General features: G+C 34.5%; 1 protein-coding gene across 1 annotated transcript in view; it reads left to right on the top strand.

The window, feature by feature from the left end:
* The first annotated feature begins 10,895 nt into the window (after positions 1-10,895).
* Positions 10,896-19,615, top strand: part of LOC115887229 (semaphorin-1A) — a 79,407-nt gene continuing 70,687 nt past the window's right edge. Inside the window, exon 1 of the mRNA XM_030906595.1 lies at positions 10,896-11,000. The gene's annotated coding sequence lies outside the window, so the exon portion shown is untranslated. The remainder of the gene's footprint in view (positions 11,001-19,615) is intronic.

Here is a 19,615-nt window from a genome sequence, read left to right as displayed (position 1 = left end):
ATCATTCTCAACTGATATTGTGGCCAGTGAGCTTAGGCGATTTTGGGATATAGTAGACCTCGCAAAAATTTTTATTATTTTCAGCTTAGAAAAAGTTCTTTCTGGTTCAGCGGATGTTATAGGGAGAACCAGAAACAACTGGAATATAGTGCAAATCTCAGGTATACTGCTAATCAGTATTTTTTTTTTTTCAAAAATAAAGTCAGAAAACTCTCTAATACTGTGAATATTTTTGATTTTTTCATAAAGTAAATTTTTTGCTTGAATTAGCTCCGATGCTAGATTTTGTGTTAGGTCGTTAGGATATTTGCCTACTAATACTTTGGCATTAGCTAAGATATCAGATTCCTGGGATTTTAACAATGTTTGTGGGTTTAAAATTTCAAATTTTGAATAAATATTTTGAAATGCGTCATACCTGATTCTAAACTGAGTTATTCTTATATCCAAACAAGCATAAAAAACTGTACTTTTTAAACGATTTTTAGGATTTTCATTGGGCTTATCAGCTGCTATTTCGTCAAAAAAAGTTTTGACTCTACGAACTCTTTTGTTTTTAAACTGAGGTTCAATATTCCAAGATTTCGCAATTGAAATTGATAGCTCATACACACTTTCAAAATTGTCCCTAAGATTTTCTATTTTAACAAGAACCCCTGATATTAGATCTGTGGCCAGTCCTATGTCAATATCATTTTTCGTAAGCATTTTGAAAGCAAGTTAGTATTTTCCAATATTGTACCTTGGAAATTTAGTAGCAAAATAAATTCGAAATTTTCTATTTTATCTTGTAACATCTTGGCCTCGTCTCTATCAGTACGTTTTTTAAGTATTAACGTTAAATTTGATAAACACTTGACGACGGACAAAAAATTAGTTTTTATCGATAGTATGCCTTCGGCTCTTGACGACTATCTAGTTGGACATAATTTTTTTAAAGTTAAACCAACAGTTTTACTATTTTTTATTTCACAGTTTAGGCTTTGCCAACGGGGTAGACTTTCACTGAAAAATATATAAAGACTCTGAACCGTGTCAAAAAAATTTCTTATTCTTCGCTAATATTGCTCACAGAGTCATTAATCATTTTAAATAAGTGTGCTTATGGAAAAAGTCTACCGATATAATACTTTTAATCAAAAACGCCGTGAAAACATGATAATCGCTGTGTGTTGTATCGCCTAAACATATTCACAACTAAACCAAATTCCAAGTTAACAATAATTATTATTATTATACAGGATCAGATGCGGGGCCCCCAATCTACACGGGCCCCCTCCCCCGCCACGCCCTGATGAATTTATTGACACTATTTTAGCATTAAAATATGTAGCACTTTTAGTAACTTTTAGCCTCAAAATTCCATTCGAATCACTAAAAGTACTTGGTGAACGTGGAACGTGCGTTTGCCACGCGCCTGCCATGAAGATTCCATCCGTAACCTGGACTCCTCCAATAGTCTAAGACACTCGAAGGCATTTTTGAGGACCGGGAAAAATTAAAGATTTTCCGTGATTTAAGTAAGAACAATTTTCGGATTGTCACGGGGTTTTTAACAGGATACTGTCTCCTCAATAAACACCACAACAGATTGAAGCTAAAAAACAACGGCGAATGCAGATTCTATGTGGAAAATGGGGAAATACCAGAACACCTCATTACCGAGTGCGCCAAGACGACAACCAAAACTTTGTAGAACTAATCGTCTTAGATACGAGCTTATGTCAAAGCTCTCTGTGACTGTATGATAAGTTATAACTCAAGAAAGGGAGACACAATAGATCTATAAGGTCGCAGTGATTAACTTCCCCCTTCCCATACAATCTAAAAATCTAAAATCAGTGTTTGGTATTTCCTTATATTGAAAAAAAACCTGATAAAATGGAGTCAATAAGTACTGAAAATCTGATTCCGAAAGAAGTTATGAAAAAATCTAACGGTTGATACCAAAAAAATCATCAGGACGGTATATTATAATAAGTAATCCGGTAAACAAAAATACAGGCCTAATCTGTTAAAAAAATGTAACTGTAAAACCTTATTTTCCGGACTGAAATTAAGTATTTAAAGGTTTGTTTTACGAAGCAGTATGAAATATATTTATTAAAGGTGCATATTACTTATATTTTAATTCAATTTGTTGCAATACCAATTAAATATAGCGTAGGAAATAAATACAGCCTATTTATATATTAAGCCAACACGTTCAGTGAGATGTTCTAGCTAGGCAGGCAAACTTAATCAATAACGCATTGCAGCAGTTGTTGGGAAGTTCGGAATTGGAAACTTTTCTAGTAACAAATTTTGTCGCCTTTCTGCGAATACGTACATTGAAATTTATTCCTGCGGCGTTGGCAGTGAGTTAAATAAGTTAAGAAGTTTAGAGGCTTTTGACGTGATCAGAGTCCGACTTTATCGGAGAACACATGGGTCATTCTGTTCCGCTACTTTTTCGATCATTTCTTTTTAATTCAATAACCAAACTTTTTACAGTGTTTTTTGTTTTGTTTTTTTGAACCGAATATAATTATAGCTCTTTTTTCTTGGATTTATGTTAAATAAAGTTCAGTAAAAAATCAATTTTTCCACTATAAAGTAACTAAAATAAAAGAGTGTTTGAAAGGTTGTCTAACTTGGCCATAATGTTGCATAGTTCAGTTAAGGCTCCAAAGCCCGTCGCCACCTGCTACCTGCTACCTGTCACGTGTCATGACAAGATTGACAAGTGACATGACAGCAAATTATTTGCATAGATAAATGAAACAAGTTTAGATTGGAAAGTGCCCATCAGGACAATGTAAACACTATTTGGCGCTATCCTTGCAACGGTCGCGACCCAAAACTTTTGAAAATTTCGGAGCGGTTCGGCTTTTTCCGGAATTATATCGCCAAATATTGTTTATTCAAATTTATTATTATTTTCGTTTAATTTTATAAATAAAAGACAGTTTGTCGCATACAAGAAACTTTATTTTATATAAGGACGCATGTATGAAATACCTATGAAACATTGGAAACCGACGTTATGCCACGATCCACGATGGTTTTTGCAGTTCACAGTTCACAGCACAGCTTTTTAACTTTTTAATGCCACTTTTTCACAATTATCACCGGTTGGAGTAAATAAAACTTGAATTAAACTCACAAGATAGCAATTATTACTTTGAAAATGGACGCTATAAACACTTTTCGGAATTTCTTTAATGAGAGCGGTTTGGATTTTGAAAGATTATTATGATTTTTGAAGATTCTGACTTTGACAAGAGAAAATTATTTCTGTTTTTGTTTGCCGTTGTTCTTAGCGACCGCTATAGCAGCGCCAGATCGCATATAACTGTCGCGACCTAAAATTTTTACGGGCTTTCCAATCTAAACTTGTTGCATTTATCTATGATTATAATTATTTGTATTTTGCAATTTTGTTTTGTCCATCTCTGAACTCCGTGAACGTAAAACGAACTGCCTATAAATTCGTGCCTTGGCATTAGTGTACAGAAATTGATCAGCGGTTTACCTCTCGAGCTTAATTCAGCATATATGTTTTATATTATCAAATTTAATTTCAGCATTTAACTGTAAGTATTTGAAAAGTGTACAACTTGATACTATTTTTGTATGTGTATGTTTTGTTTGTGTATGTTTATACTTTTCAAATATTCCGTTTTTAAAAATAAACTTTCATTATATTTTTTGCAGTTTTAATTTCGTAACATTTTTAAAAATACATAAAATTTTATATTAACATTTAAACTGCCCGCCTTTTTTGTGGTAGGCAATGCAGATACCTATTTTACCGATTACGTCTGTCATATTTCCATTAGTTCAGCTACGGCTCAAGGGTGCGCTACAATCGATCCTCGTTAAACGTGTTGCCTACTTTTGACTACGGAAATGACAACTCTTTTATTTTATATTTCTCTATGTTTTCCACACAGTTTGGATGGTAATGTAATGTAAATAAATAAAATAAAGTCATGTTAATTACACCATTTAAAAATCACTAAGAGCTGGACCGATTTTAATGATCTCTGATTTGTTGGATTCATCTTCACCAAATAGCAGAATAACTGTTAAAATTTTGGAAAAATTCACGGAAAAAAATCTACAGAATTCTACAGAATTTTTTTTCTGAAAAAATAATGGATGGCCAATGTTGTAATCCTAATTTATTTAAATAAAAAATTCTACAGATTTTTTTTTAAATAAGTTATGTTAACAACTTTGCCATCTTCCACAAGCGACAGCTCACGTTAGGCACGCTTAAAGCTTATTTCAAATAGGTGATGTCCATGTGATGTCCATTGCAAACTTTGACAAAGTCCCCCAAAGTTTGACTTTGAGTCCCCGAAGTTTCTTCTGTGGATCCACCACTGTATGTCACGTGCCAATTCCACGCATGTTGTCATCTTTTATTAGATTTATTCTATTGCATCATCTGATCGCTTTGTTCACTGTTCACCAGAATATTAGATCTAATTGATCAAACCTTTGTGGTCCGACTCTGTGTTCATGCACTTAATCGCAATTGGAATTGTCAGCGTCAAATTGGGACTTCTTTATTCGAACTTTGAACTTGTCAATACCTAATTATATTTCAAAATGTGCGAGTAATGTAATTTTGGCCTTTGATCGTCCGTCAAGAGAAATTCTGGTTAGAAATGAAAAGTGTATTATTTTATAAGCTAATGATTAGGTTTTTTCTATGGATACAACTGACTACTACCAAACGACCAAAAGCTGTTGCTAAAATATTCTATTAATTTAAATTGAATTTTTTTAGACATTGTGAATTATAAACTTTTAAGTATAAAGTATAATTGCGACCACTAATTTATTCCGTTAATTTTGAAGACCAGAATGAATAAATTTTAGTAGACAGTGTTTTAGTTTTTTAATAAAATAAGATCCTTTAATTTGCAGCCTTAGATTGACGATTTAATAGCCCAAATAGAGTTCTTTTTGAGCGTAGTCCTGTGGCAACTTTCAATTTATTGTTGTGTCCTCCCCAAATCTTTAAATTAGGTTCCGCCACTGAAAGGGAAAGATTTTAAATACCACCGGTCCGAACTGTCGTGAGTCCTCGTTACATAAACTTCATCTTTCCATGCTCTGTTTTGTTTCTCTAATGGATGCTTTGTTTAAACGCTACATAATGTCCAATCAATTGTCTTTTGTTATTCATACGTCTCACGAGCGATGCGAAACTGCTATTCCTAATCCGCAAGTTATTTGTCACCCTGATTGAATCAGTTCTCGGAATATATACGTCCATGGAACTATTACGTCGATTAATCACGGGAACAGAAGCAATTTCGGGCTTTTGCACTCCGCAGGTCATTTGAAAATTGTCTCGGGCTGGCTTTACCTTCTAAAGTCGAAGTAGAGTGAGGAGGAGACAGTGAAAAATTAAATCAAGCCGGAAAAGAGAATAGTGCATCGTACAAGCTGCATTACTTTAAGGAAAAAAAGTTTAACGTTTTAGAAGAAATATTTATAAATTATAAGTAAAGAAATGATAATTATTCAATTAGAGGAAGTGAAGGTATTATGGAATTCAAAAAAAATTGCCAAAAATTTAAATGTTGATTATTTTGAATAAAACAAATAGCGTGACTTAGATCTGCATATGTTGTGTGCCATACGAAAGTTTCAAAGTATTTAAAGTATACACATCGCCAAAATTCTTGGACCCCTTGGTATTAAGAATAATATCAGTTTATTTAAGTAAGCTTTTTGCCTGCCAAAAGTTTATGATTTTGATATTTTAATGCATAAAAAACGGCCCGCAAAAAAATCAAATTTAAGTAAACAAATGCAGTATGAATAAAATATGTTCAGTAAAACATAGACAATCGCATCGCAAATAGCATCTTTTGTGCAGTTTTATATTTAAAATGCCGGGTAATCCGATTTCTTTGTTCAATAGAGCCAGAATTGTCGCTTTGCACCAAGAAAATTTTTCCAATCACGCAATATCGGAGCGACTTGGGGTTCCAAGGAGCTCAGGATCCTAAATTTGTACCAGGAAACTGGAAGCGTGGAACGCAGGCATGAAACTAGTCGCCCTAGGGTAACAGATCAAAGAGAGGATCGATACCTGGCAAATGTTGTCCGTCAGTCCGTCGAAACCATATATAAAACCATATATAAAGTTTTCATAACAGCTCTACGTGGCCATTTTACGAGGACATATCACAGAGTAATATCCTCAATGACAGGAAGAAGGAGATTACATGCCGCAAATTTAAGATCAAGAAGACCTTTACGTGTATCTAGGCTACTTCCAAGACATATTGCTGCACGTCTAGATTGGACACGAGACCACAGGGGATGGCTTTTTTTTCTAGCTAGATCATTTGCTTTTTCATTGCCTTCTATCCCTTGATCAACGGGCACCTAGAGTAGGAGGACTTTATTTTCTTTGCCTAATTTGTTCAGCTCCTCTATGCATTCTTTGACCACCTTCGAATTGATGGTTACTGAGTTGATTGCGTTTAGTGCTGCTTGACTATCGGATAATAGCTCGAGTGTCATGGCCTTGAATTCTTACTCCCAGCGCGCGTAATAGACCAGTCGACAAGTGGTTTTAGGTGGAAATAATTAGGGGCAAGCTGCAATATCACTTATTCTCTTTGTTTTACTTTGTTGAATACTCTACTAAATTTGCACGGTCTATCGATCCCGGATTTGGCCGCCATATTGAAAAATACTGTCAAATTATGACATTTTTATGTTTTTTTAAAATAACTCGGTCTGCGTGCACTGTACAGAAAATTTGAAAGAGACCAAAAAGAAAGCTATTCAAATTCTCTACAAAAAAGGTCCTATTCACCGATTTCGTGCATGAACAGGTTACGAGATACAAGCGCTTAAATATAAAGCATATATTTTCTAGTGGTTCATTTAATATGGGAAACTGATTCTATGTAAATTTGAATAATTTGCCAGTACAAATTTATGTTTTTCTTGTGCTCGTTTCCACACTACCTGGCGGTAGAGCTGTTTTTAAGCACTCGGTGCACTGTTTTTAAGTGGTTTCTCCTATAGGCCAAATCCTAATCTTTGTGTCTCACTTCGGAATAGTATAATGAAAACACTAAAACTAAAAGTCGCCCGAACTGGTTTGCATAATTGACCGCACTCCGGCTGCCGTCTCGCGCTGTTGTCGAATAGATCAAGTATCAAATTTAACGCTAGCGCACATTAAGATGTATTTAAAAAAAATTGGCGCCGGGAGGCACGTATAGCCGCCCATATTAAAATATGTTAATAAAAATTTGGTAGGCAGTTCTTTTAGTTTCAAAGTAAAGGAATTTTTCCAATTTTGGTCCGCGGTTATTTCCCCGATCCGCTACTATGGGAGTTTGGAGTTCTCCATACGGATTTTCTCAAAAACGGACTACGGAAACACGGAATATCTCAAAAACTGCGACTTTGACTGATTTTGATGTTATTACAAATTTTGTTGCAAATATTCCTAATCTTAAATTGAAAACCGCGTCTTGCTAGCTACTGTAATTTTGGAGTTACGATTTTTTAAAATGTTTAAACTCCTCCCTTATCCCCTTACCAACCCCCACCCCCACCAAAAACTAATAGCCAGATTCTCGGGTGCCACAGTATTTTTGTGCCAAATTTGGTTAAAATCTTTCAATAAAAAATTTGGTTTAGAGGTTTTTGAGTTATCGTGTTACAGACGGACAGACAGACAGACAGACAGACACCATGAAAATATTTTGTATTTAGGTCATTTATGACCCAAATAACTCATTTTGAGTGAAATTAAAAAAACTTTTTTTTGTCGATTTTAATAGCCTACCATACCTGTTGGTATGGTCGGCCTTTAATAAGCCTTAGATGTTAATTGCTATAACTTTAGAACGGATAAGTTTACGAGAATAATTAATAGAACCTTTTTTGTAGAGAATTTAATTTGCTTTATTTCTGGTTACCTGCATTTTTTTTTCTACAATGCACCCAGACCGAGATATTTAAAAAAAATCCATAAAAATGTAGTTTTTATATGGACTTTTTCAAAATGGCGGCCAAATCCGGGATCGACAGACCGTGCAAATTGAATATATCATTCAGCACATCAAAACAAAGAAAATAAAAAATAATTCAGCTTGCCCCTAATTATTTCCACCAAACCACCTTAAAACGACGTACCGACTGGCCTATAAAGAAGTTTCACAAAAATTAAATATTTTTTACCTCACTCTTTATTCAGTTTATATTTTATTCAGATATGATAATGGTTTTCTCTTTTTCTTTAAAGAAATACCAAATCGATACCAACCAAACACCGAAGCTACTGTATAATTAACTCATTTTATCTCAATTCCTACAGACTACCGAGGATACGCCGGCCGCTGCGCAACGTATTAAGTTTTTCCCATCGATATTTCTTTTTGATATTCCATTTTCCCGAGGATTTATCCAAGTTTTCTTCGATAAAAACGGACAAAGTCGGCAAGATCCGGCCTTTTTCTTTAGGGCAAGCTCGAGCACTTTGAGAAAGTGTGACACAGGGATAGGTTTGATTAATGGACGAGAGTGGGTACAAAAAGCAGCAAATTGTTACTAAGACAGTCTATGTTATTAGCCCAATCTTCTCGAGAATATTCTTAAATCTATATTGGGCTTAGGCGGATGCCTGCTATAATTTATTACATGGATAAAGAGTGCTAATTCGTTTTGTACGTTTTATATACTTAGTACGTACTGAATTTTAAGAAAATAGTAATTAATCTATACATATAATAAAGAATAGAGGTTGAAAAGTCTGTAACAAATACACAAAGTCATGGAACAAATTTTAAAAAACTACCTAATAAGTAGTTGAATGTTGATAATTTAAGATACATATCAATGATTATAAAAATGTCTTTGTTTGATTTTGTGTGCATTACTGAAAAACCAATGACTGAACTTTGATGCACTTTTTACTGTTTAAAGCATAATGAGGGACAGGATATAGGCCCTGTGTAGCCTATAATAATATATATATTTCGATAATTTCAGAGATATTAATAAATAAATAAAAATATATATTTTTTAACCTTCTTTAAAAAAATTGGAAAACAAATTTCTTGCAGTTAAAAGTCTATAATAAAATTATATAAGGATTCTTACCACTTAACTGCTGATATATAAATTTAATTCCACGCCGTGTTTGTCATAATATGGATCAACCTGCTCTCACTACCGGTTTCGGAGCCCTACTCCATCATCAGGTGAGCTTGGGCAGATACCACAAAATGACAATCACAGCGCAGAGTAGTTACCGATACTTTCCGACATTTCCGTCGGAATTAACTACTCTGCGCTGTGGTTGGCATTTTGTGGTATCTGCCCAAGCTCACCTGATAATGGAGTAGGGCTACCGATAAAAAAATTAAAAGTTACCGATACTTTCCGACAAGTCGGAATTAACTACTCTGCGCTGTGGTTGTCATTTTGTGGTATGGTATGTGGTATGGTATGTGGTATGGTATGTGGTATGGTATGTGGTATGGTATGTGGTATGGTATGTGGTATGGTATGTGGTATGGTATGTGGTATGGTATGTGGTATGGTATGTGGTATGGTATGTGGTATGGTATGTGTGGTATGGTATGTGGTATGGTATGTGGTATGGTGGTATGGTATGTGGTATGGTATGTGGTATGGTATGTGGTATGGTATGTGGTATGGTATGTGGTATGGTATGTGGTATGGTATGTGGTATGGTATGTGGTATGGTATGTGGTATGGTATGTGGTATGGTATGTGGTATGGTATGTGGTATGGTATGTGGTATGGTTGTGGTATGGTATGTGGTATGGTATGTGGTATGGTATGTGGTATGGTATGTCGTATGGTATGTCGTATGGTATGTCGTATGGTATGTCGTATGGTATGTGGTATGGTATGTGGTATGGTATGCGGTATGGTGTTTTTATGGTATTTTGTGACTTAATAGTCCCGAACGGGAGATAGCGGCCTGCGTGCAATGGTAGTACTTTCATACCACCGAGGCGCAACTATCGATAGTAAAAAAGATGGCAAAAAGTTTTTTTTCAAGCAAGCCAAATTATAAAAATGGAAAACAAATTTCTTGCAGTATAGGTCTATCATAAAATTATATAAGGATTCTTGCCACTTAACTGCTGATATAGAAATTTAATTCCACGCTGTGTTTGTCATAATGTGGATCAACCTGCTCTCACTACCGGTTTCGAAGCCCTACTCCATCATCAGGTGAGCTTGGGCAGATACCACAAAATGACAATCATAGCGCAGAGTAGTAAATTCCGACTTGTCGGAAAGTATCGGTTAGATTATTAAGTCCCGAACGAGAGATAGCGGCCTGCGAGCAATGGTAGTACTTTCGCAGGCCGCTATTCCGGTACTAACAAAACAAAAAAAAGTGTCAAGTGTGGCATATCCGAGTTCTTTCAAAACCTAAAATAAAAAATGCAGGTCCGTATTTAAAAAAATTAAATTGGCCTCTGTATCTCACAAATTATCAGCTATTTTGAAAATCTAAAAATACCATCAGATAGCCCTAAAGTGGCTATGAGAATGTGGAATTAGTTTTTTGATTTTCTAAAAAGTAACAGGAAAAAATAAAATTGATTTTCAAAAAAATCCGTTTTATAGAGATAGTAATGCTCGTACCCCGAATTTGTAGCACCCTGTATATATTTTTTATTTATTTATTAATATCTCTGAAACTATTGAAATATATTTACTCATATCTTAGGATTATGTAAAGTGATCTCAATGGAAGCCAAAATTTATATAGGAATCATTATTATTTTCTTCATCGAATTTACTTAAAACTTAGTACTGTTGGATACAATTAATAAGGCATGTCTTTTGAAGTGCATATCTAAATTTTCGTTTTCTATTTCAGGTGCCGAAGATGATGTTCATCGTTTTACTGGCAATGACACCCATGTCGACTACTTCCGTTTAGTACTTCGAGATGCCGATTCACTTCTTGTTGGAGGAAGGTTAGTATTTTTCAAAATATTTATGTAATTTAACTATACTGGTATAATCCGAATACATGTATATATACCATCGTATTTATACCATATATCGGTCGAAAAAACTGGGTCAGAATTGGCTTGGAATTGAAAATCGCTGTCATTTTATATGTAAAAGTATATGGCGAATATCACCGATGATCATTTCCGAAAATTAACTCTAAACTGTGCTCTCGGTCTACAGTTAATTTTTCCTCGATTCCCCCCCCCTCCACTTAACTTCAATAAACACAAACACATGTAATAATATGAACCAAAATGCAAAAGCAATTGGCAAATGTTTTCGAGAACGCAGGTTATTTGTCATAATTTGACACAAAATATAACCTATAATTTGGCAAGAGTTTGACAAGCTTCAAAAATCTAGTCTAGTTCATACGCATCTGCCTCCGTGCATCGTTCATCATTCCGTCACTCCAATAATATTGAAATATGATTTGTCATTTTCGAAATAAACCAATAAAACTAATTAAAAGCAACAAGAGACGACGCCATGACGGATTTATATAAAATTTAATAAACCCATCCATAGTTAACTTAACAAATATTGAAAACTTTTTTATAAATGGATTGGTATGGACATTGTCGTCTGTCGAAATCTTACCTGAGGCGTAAAACAGAGTATAGCCTCTGTGAAGCCGTCTCAGATACTGGCTTTTTTCAAAGCCCCGAAACTGTATGATGAGTTATAACTCGTTATAACTCAAGAAAGGAGACACACAATAGATTTTTAAGGTCGCGCTGATTAACTCCCAAACATTCTACTTTCTACAAATATCCTCTGTTGTCCTCAAGTCCTTAACTTATATTCACAGTCCCATTTTTGTTCGGCCCCTCTACGCCACTGTCCGTGCAGCATCTCCTGTCCCTTGCCACATCGGCAACCTCTCGATTTGGCACACGAGCGCAGTAATTGGTGCAAGTCGACGAAACGTAATTGAAGGCCGGTAATTAGAAAATGACGTGGGCCGTGTAATCATCGCAAAACGCTCCGGCCCCGAATTACGGCGCCACTCGGTCTTACATTCGCCAATTTCGACTGATGGCGATGTGTTTTGTACCAGTTAAACTTATCCAACTTCTACAAGTGGTGCTCGAGTTGACGCATATTACGACAAACATTTTATATGTTCCGGAAGCTTATTTATGTTATACGAGAGAACGTACACCATGTTCAGTTTATCGAAGTTAATTTGTCCTTGTATGCATATGCATACAAAGCGCAGTTGAAACTTATTATTGTCACTTATTATACATATTAAAACTTGAATAAATTCTTAATTAAAACAATCTTTTATAAAGTCAGTTTTACTCAATAGTCAGTATGTTACATCGCCGACCTGGACATAGGAAATTCCATGTAAATTTTAAAAATGATGAATAAGTTTTCTCCATTTAATTTTATAGAAAAATGTATTTGAAACTTTTTAAAGAACTTCTTAAAATGAAGCAAATTGTTCATTTTAAATGATTTGTACGAATTCGTTCTTGAGTTATGAAAAATTCAAAAATACTAAATTAATCAAAAAAAATCAACACGGTCCTGATAGAATAACAAACATGCCACCTTCAAATTCATTGTTACCAAAAATAATTTTAAAAGAAATCATCTCTTTAATGTCATATTGACTTTATACGCGCTAAATAAAATTTGTAAATATGAAAAACACAACTAAAGAAAAACAAAATAGTTTAGTGGTATTATGGAGGAAAAAGTCTACAGGCTGTAAAGCCAAGCCCGCACTATAGACGGGTGGAGGGAAGCTTGTCGGGTAGAGGGTGAAGATTAATGGGTAGAGGGTAAATATACCTTGTACGCAGCAGTGGACGGAAAATTATTAAAACAATAACCAATCTAATCAAGTTCAGTTGCAAATTGTAGTTCCCGTGAGTGTCTTTAGTATCATGCCCCTTTCAAAATTTGCCAGAAGGCTTCTGCTCTGTGACAATTCTTATGTGAACTTTGTAAGTATGGAAAAAGATGTGGGTGCATAAGTATAACTTGCATAGACACCATGACGGAGAATTTTTACGAGTTTACAAGACAATGCGAAATTACCCTGACAATTTTTTTAATTATGCACGTATGAGTGTAAAATCGTTTGATTTTCTACTTAATAAAGTTCAAGACAAATTAGAAAGGACGTCTACAAACTTCAGAGAAGCAAATTCTACAGAACAACGCTTGTGCATTACAATTCTTCTTCCATTTTTAGACCTTTACGCCTGGCTGAAAATATCGAACACGACTGATCCTCAAGTGTCATGCTTGGCGAGTTGCTTTGTGGCTTAAGTTGGTAGGGGATTGCACTGCGGCTGGTTTGGTTAAAATCGCATGTTACGGAAACATACCTCGCGGGTTACTTGGAGGGTCGCTTGGCGCCTCGATACCCACTACCCTCCAGGTAACTTGCTTGCACTGCGGCCTCAGCTTTAAGGATTTATTTCCTGTACATTTTCCAAATGCCAGGCCAGTTATTGAAAGCTATAAATATAAGAGAAGAATTCCAACACGAAGTTATTAAAGACTGTAAATATATAAAAAGATTAATGTTGATAAGGATCGTGGAGAAAAAAATAAATGAAAATGAATTAAATATTCTGTTACAAGTAGAATATGAAGACCAGGTAGCAGAATACTTGGAGAAATAGTCGAAAAAGATCGTACCATTTCTTGGTGAATTTGAAAAAGCATAATTTTAAGTCATTTAAATATTCCGAACACCAAGAATTATTGGATGGGGGTGAATAACGTAGGGCAAATTTTATCCATTTTTTATTAATAAGTATTTAATTTTGTAAATTGTTTAGTGTTTAACAAATAAATTTTCTTTTGAAGCAGTCTGTTTACTTTTCTACGAAATATAATTGATTTTTAAAAGATTCTTTTATGTTTGCAGTGTACTTTTTGTAACTTTTCATATAGAATATAACTGGGAATATTTTTGACAGATCTCTGTAGAACAAACTATACAAGAAAATCATAATAGATTTGTCATACTGTGACACAACTTGTGATTGTTATGTTTGTTTGATCAGGACATGGGTTATAGACTGTATGATGAGTTATAACTCAAGGAAATGGGCACAATAGATCTTTTAGGTTACAGTGATTAACCCCGCCCCCTCTCACTCATTCTACATTGATCAGAACATTGATGGTTATTTTATTTTCTTTATGATCAAGACCGGCATTATTTTAAATTTTTGCCTAATTTACTTTTTTTGTAGAGATACAAAAATACTGAGAGTATGAGCGATCATAACTCAAGAATGAATTTGCATAAACCTTGAAAAATGAACAATTTGCTTCATTTTAAGGAGTTCTTTAAAAAGTTTCAAATAAATTTTTCTGTGAAATAAAATGGGGAAAACTTATTCGTCATTTTTAAAATTTAAAGGGGATTTTCTATGTCCAGGTCGGCGATGCAACACACGGTAGAATAATATGCTAAATGGGAAAGGTAACCAACCAAATATGGAATAGAATAGTAGTAGGGCTTTATTATTATAATAATAATAAAATAGTATCCCATGGTCTTGCATTTGCACATCACTAATTAGTTAACATTTGATCACGGTGAGAGTTATACATCTGAACGAAACGTTGTGTAATGTAATATAAATAACTACTACTACTACTGCCATTACTCGCTGACGAGAATTTGACACGCATCTGAAGATGGTTCTGCAAGGCGTTTTCTTTCATGGGCAGGATTTAGGCTTCAGCGATCATGTCTGGATCACATAAATACATTCCGCATATAGTCATGGAACAATCATTGGAATGGAGTTCACCTTTATACCTGATATTTGTATATTTTGAGCGTGCGTTTGATAGCCCAAAGCACCAAGCGCTTTGGCCAGCCCTCAGCAGAGCTGGTATTACTAACAAAATTGTAAGAATCAAAAAAGCGCTCTATTGTGAGGCTCAATGTGCAGTCTTGCATAAGGGTCAACCGAGTGAATCCATCAGCATTTGGAATGGAGTGAGGCAGGGTTGCGTCCTGTCGCCATTTCTTTTTAATATCCTCTTAAATGATATTCTAAAAAGAACAAGAATATGGTGGACTCCCGTTAGCATGTTAGAAGGTCTCATTTATGCAGATGACATCTGCCTCCTTTCTCACAGTAACACGGATATGGCATCAAAACTACTTGACCTAACAAAGGAAGATTGCAGGTTTTAGATCAATATTAAAAAAACTAAATCGATGAGAGTTTGTACCAACAACGTCGCTCTATAGAGGACGTAAATAGTTTTACTTACATAGGTAGTATAGACTCAACCAACGGAGGCACAGAGCAAGATATCATAAATAGAATAAACAAGGTCAGAATAGCATTTGAAATGCTCAACAATATTTGGCGATCTAGACAGTACTCTCAACTACTAAACTTAAAATTCTCAATTCGATTGTCAAGTTAGTATTGTTGTATGGTGCAGAGACCTGGAAAATTACATCGCCATTAATTAACAAATTTCAAGTTTTTCATAATCCGCTGTCTGCGAAAAATTGTATTAATATTCTGGCCAAATACTATCAGTAATGAGGATTAATGGAGCTTGACCAACCAGAGCCAGGTGTATAACGAGATCAAACTTAGAAATTGGAGGTGGATTGGTCACACTTTAAGGCGAAGCGGCAACAACATTCCTGGCAAAGCTATTGAGTGGAATCCACAAGGCAGTAAAAGAACTGGTCATCCAATACATACATGCCAAAGAACAATTAAAAAGGAGATCGAAGCAGTAAACCGATCATGGCGAGATGTCAAATCAATTGCCAACAACCGAATCCGCTAAAGAGCGTTTATTGAAGCCCTTGAGCTTCATCTCCATTGCATTCTATTGTGCGCTGCTTCCTCCCACTGATTCTATATGCTTATCCCCTTTAAGTTTTCATGGAAAATATCCTTGTATCTTTTGAGTTGTCTCCGCCCGTTCTTTTCCATATCTTCTAAAAACATGCGTTCATTATCTCACTTAAAAAAATTCTCAGACAGTCTCTTCTTCCACAATTACGTAAAACAATACAGAAAAATTTATCATAAGACTATAAGAGCCGCTAAGGACCTTTATTATAATAGGAGAATAGTCAATTCTGGTAATGTTGCTAAGAAAACATGGTCTATTGTGAATGAGTTGAGAAACAAAGCTTCTTCGTCTAGCAATATCTCTACCTCGCCTGAGAACCTTAACGATTACTTTGTAAATGTAGCGAAAAACTTAACTAATACCATATGTCCTCCTCATGATCCACTTTCTTATCTCTCTAATGATAATGTAAACTTACACAGTTTCTTTTTTTCGCCCGTAGTTCTTGAAGAGCTTCGGAGTACAATTAATACCATCAAAAATAAATCCTCTTCTGGGACCGACGGGCTAACTTTAAAAATGTTTTCGAATCTGCCAGAAAGCACTCTGAATCACCTAACAACTTTAATAAACATGTCGTTCCAAAATGGTGTTTTTCCAAAATGTCTTAAGACGGCAATAATCATTCCTCTGCACAAAGGAGGAGACAAAGATGAAGCTTCTAACTATCGCCCAATTGCACTCCTTCCAACGCTATCTAAGATCATAGAAAGGTTGGTTAAAAGAAGGCTGGTATCTTTTCTGTTTAAGTACGAAATACTTACTGAATATCAATTTGGATTTCTAAGCAACAAGTCCACAAATGACGCTATGTTTTCCCTCCTTAATAAAGTTTACTCCAGCCTAAACAACCATCATTCTACAGCAACAATTTTCTGTGATTTTTCTAAGGCGTTCGATTGTTAATCATAAGATCTTAATTAATAAACTGCAGCACTATGGGTTCAGGGGATCATCTCTCGGATAGTTTAAGTCGTATCTGAGCAACAGAAGTCAACTTGTGAGGGTGGATACCACGTTGTCTTCTAGAAAGCCAATAGAATGTGGAGTACCACAAGGCTCAGTACTAGGCCCTATTTTGTTTCTTCTTTTTATTAACGACATTGCTAACATAAACATCAGTGGCAAAATATGTCTTTTTGCGGACGACACTAGCTTCACTTGGAGCAACAAGGACATCACGGCACTTCATAGGATTATATCAAATGACTTAATCACCATTAAATCTTGGTGCGATTCGAACCCCCTGAGTCTCAACATTTCTAAAACTAAAAAAATAAAAACTCGTTGCAGCCTTTTGTACTTAACAACACCACCATTGACGTCGTAAAATCTGTAAAATTCTTAGGGTTTGTTGTGGACAATTCTCTGAAATGGGACATACATATCGAAGCTTTGTCGAAAAAATTGAGCTCTGCCTGTTTTGCATTAAGATCTGTTTCTAAGGAGCTTAACTTGTCAGTGGCTAGAGCTGTTTATTATGCACTTTTTGAGTCGTACCTCAGGTATGCCCTTCCATTCTGGGGTACGTGTTGTGCGACTCAATTTGACCGTATTTTCAAGCTCCAGAAGAGAGCTGTTCGATATGCACTAGGACTAAACAGCAGAACTCATTGCCGGGACTTTTTTAAAGAATTAAGAATATTGACTCTTCCTTCCTTATTTATATTTGAATCCGTTTGCCTAATACGTAAACATGTATCAGCTTCTCAAGAAAGGCCATCTCACACTTATCCACTCAGGAACGCGGAGCAAGATCTTTATCTACCTACCCCACGCTCAGAGTTACTTAAAAGTTCAATATTATACAACTCGAAAAAAATGCACAATCACCTGCCATTTGAAATCAAATCCATAACATCATTTTTTTCATTTCACAAAGCATTGAACTCTTATTTACTAGACAAGACTTTCTACGCCGTAAATGAATTATATTTGAATTGAAAATCGAATTTGATCTTGAAAACACTGGTCTAATGTTTGCTATTGCTATATCTACTATGGAAAATTTACTCAAAAAAAGCAATATTTCCGTATGTCACAAGGGATATAACACGTTAAAAAAGCATTTTAGTCGCCTAAAGAGTAAAATACCTACTAATAAAAAAACTCATATAGTATACCAAATTCCCTGTCAAGACTGCCCAAACGTCTACATTGGTCAAACAGCACAATATTTAGAAAACCGGTTAAAAGGTCATAAGTATGACAAAAAAAAAATAAAACTGCTCTGACTAAACATGAAAGCACGACAAATCACAAAATTAATTATCAGGAGACCAAAATTTTAGCCACTGAATACAACAAGCATAAAAGAGAATTTTTGGAAATGATCTATATTAAAAAAGAACCTGAATCTATGAATGATAGAACTGACATAAAAAACTTGAATCAAGTGTATTTTAGTTTGTTATAAGAAGTAATATTTTGGAAACCATAAAAAGAATAGTGTTTTTACAGTTTATTGGCCAATGAAATATAAATTAGGTTTAGTGCGATTTCAGCCGTAGTCAATATACATACGTGGATCGTTTTGGTCTTACGAATAATCATTTAAAAAATTAAAAAAAAAATATGTAGCCGTCCTCTGACAAGTTGATATTAGTTTTATTAATTATAGTAAACATTATGCTGTGTGTGTTTGTGAATTTGTTCTATGTAATTTTTGGATTATGTTCGGCACTGTTTTTTTGATTTTGGTGAGTGTTGTAAGATTTTATTTTTAACTTTCAATAGCGGGTAAATAAGTATGGAAAAAAAAATAATAATTTTTGTAAATAATTATTGTGTTTATTACATAAACTTTGTCACACTTAGCTACTTAAGGTTTTTTATACATAAACTACTTGACTCTTAATTTTAACGCTTGTAGTTATGTATTCGTGATTTGTATAAATAATGTGTTTCTCAAAAAAAAAAAAAAAAAAAAAATTTAACAGATTTTTGTGATAAGTTAATTTGAAATTGGCATTTTGTTATAGACACTAGCTACACTGATGAAGGCTGTAATGTTGGCCGAAACGTTTGGTTATTTCCTTTAAAAATGAAATAAAAGTATGAAAACCCAAATGAAAACTTAATCAGAGTTTTCCCGAACCTAAATCCCAAGAAAATTTAAAAAAAAACAGAATTAATTTATTTAGAGGTCAGTGATATTTTGCTATAAACTGGCTAAATATTTTTGAATATTATTTTAATTTTTTCGTTCTTTGACATTGTAAACATTTATAAATGTTTATTTTAACAATAAGACTGACAATATTATTTATATAATGTTTTGTATTATCTTTTGTTTGTTTGTTTGTGTACCTTGTTTTTTTTCTACTTTGTTTGTTAGTTTACCTTTGTCTACAAATTGAAAAATTTTTTGACAATAAAGGCATTTATTTATTTATTATTTATTTATTTACTTTTCTTACCGTCTGCAAGCTCACCGTAAAGAAGAGATTTAGGTCGGCGGTTGTTTTTCATCATGCATACGTTACCAGCCCAACATAAGCCGGATTTAGTTATCATGACTTCAACGCTCTCGCAGCTAGCTTTCTCAAAGGCCGATACGTTTGAGACATGGTGGTACCATTTGATTCTTAACAGTTGTCTAAGGTGTCCGTATTGCAACTTGTTTAATGCGTTCGTGTGGAACAACGGTTCTTAAAATATCTTAAATGTGTATTTTTTAAAAGTTTGATGCCCTCTAACG

The sequence above is a fragment of the Sitophilus oryzae genome, unplaced genomic scaffold, assembly GCF_002938485.1.
Source record: "Sitophilus oryzae breed Bouriz unplaced genomic scaffold, Soryzae_2.0 scaffold_1146_pilon_pilon, whole genome shotgun sequence".
Lineage (NCBI taxonomy): Eukaryota > Metazoa > Arthropoda > Insecta > Coleoptera > Curculionidae > Sitophilus > Sitophilus oryzae.
This window is presented reverse-complemented; position numbering and strand designations above follow the sequence as displayed.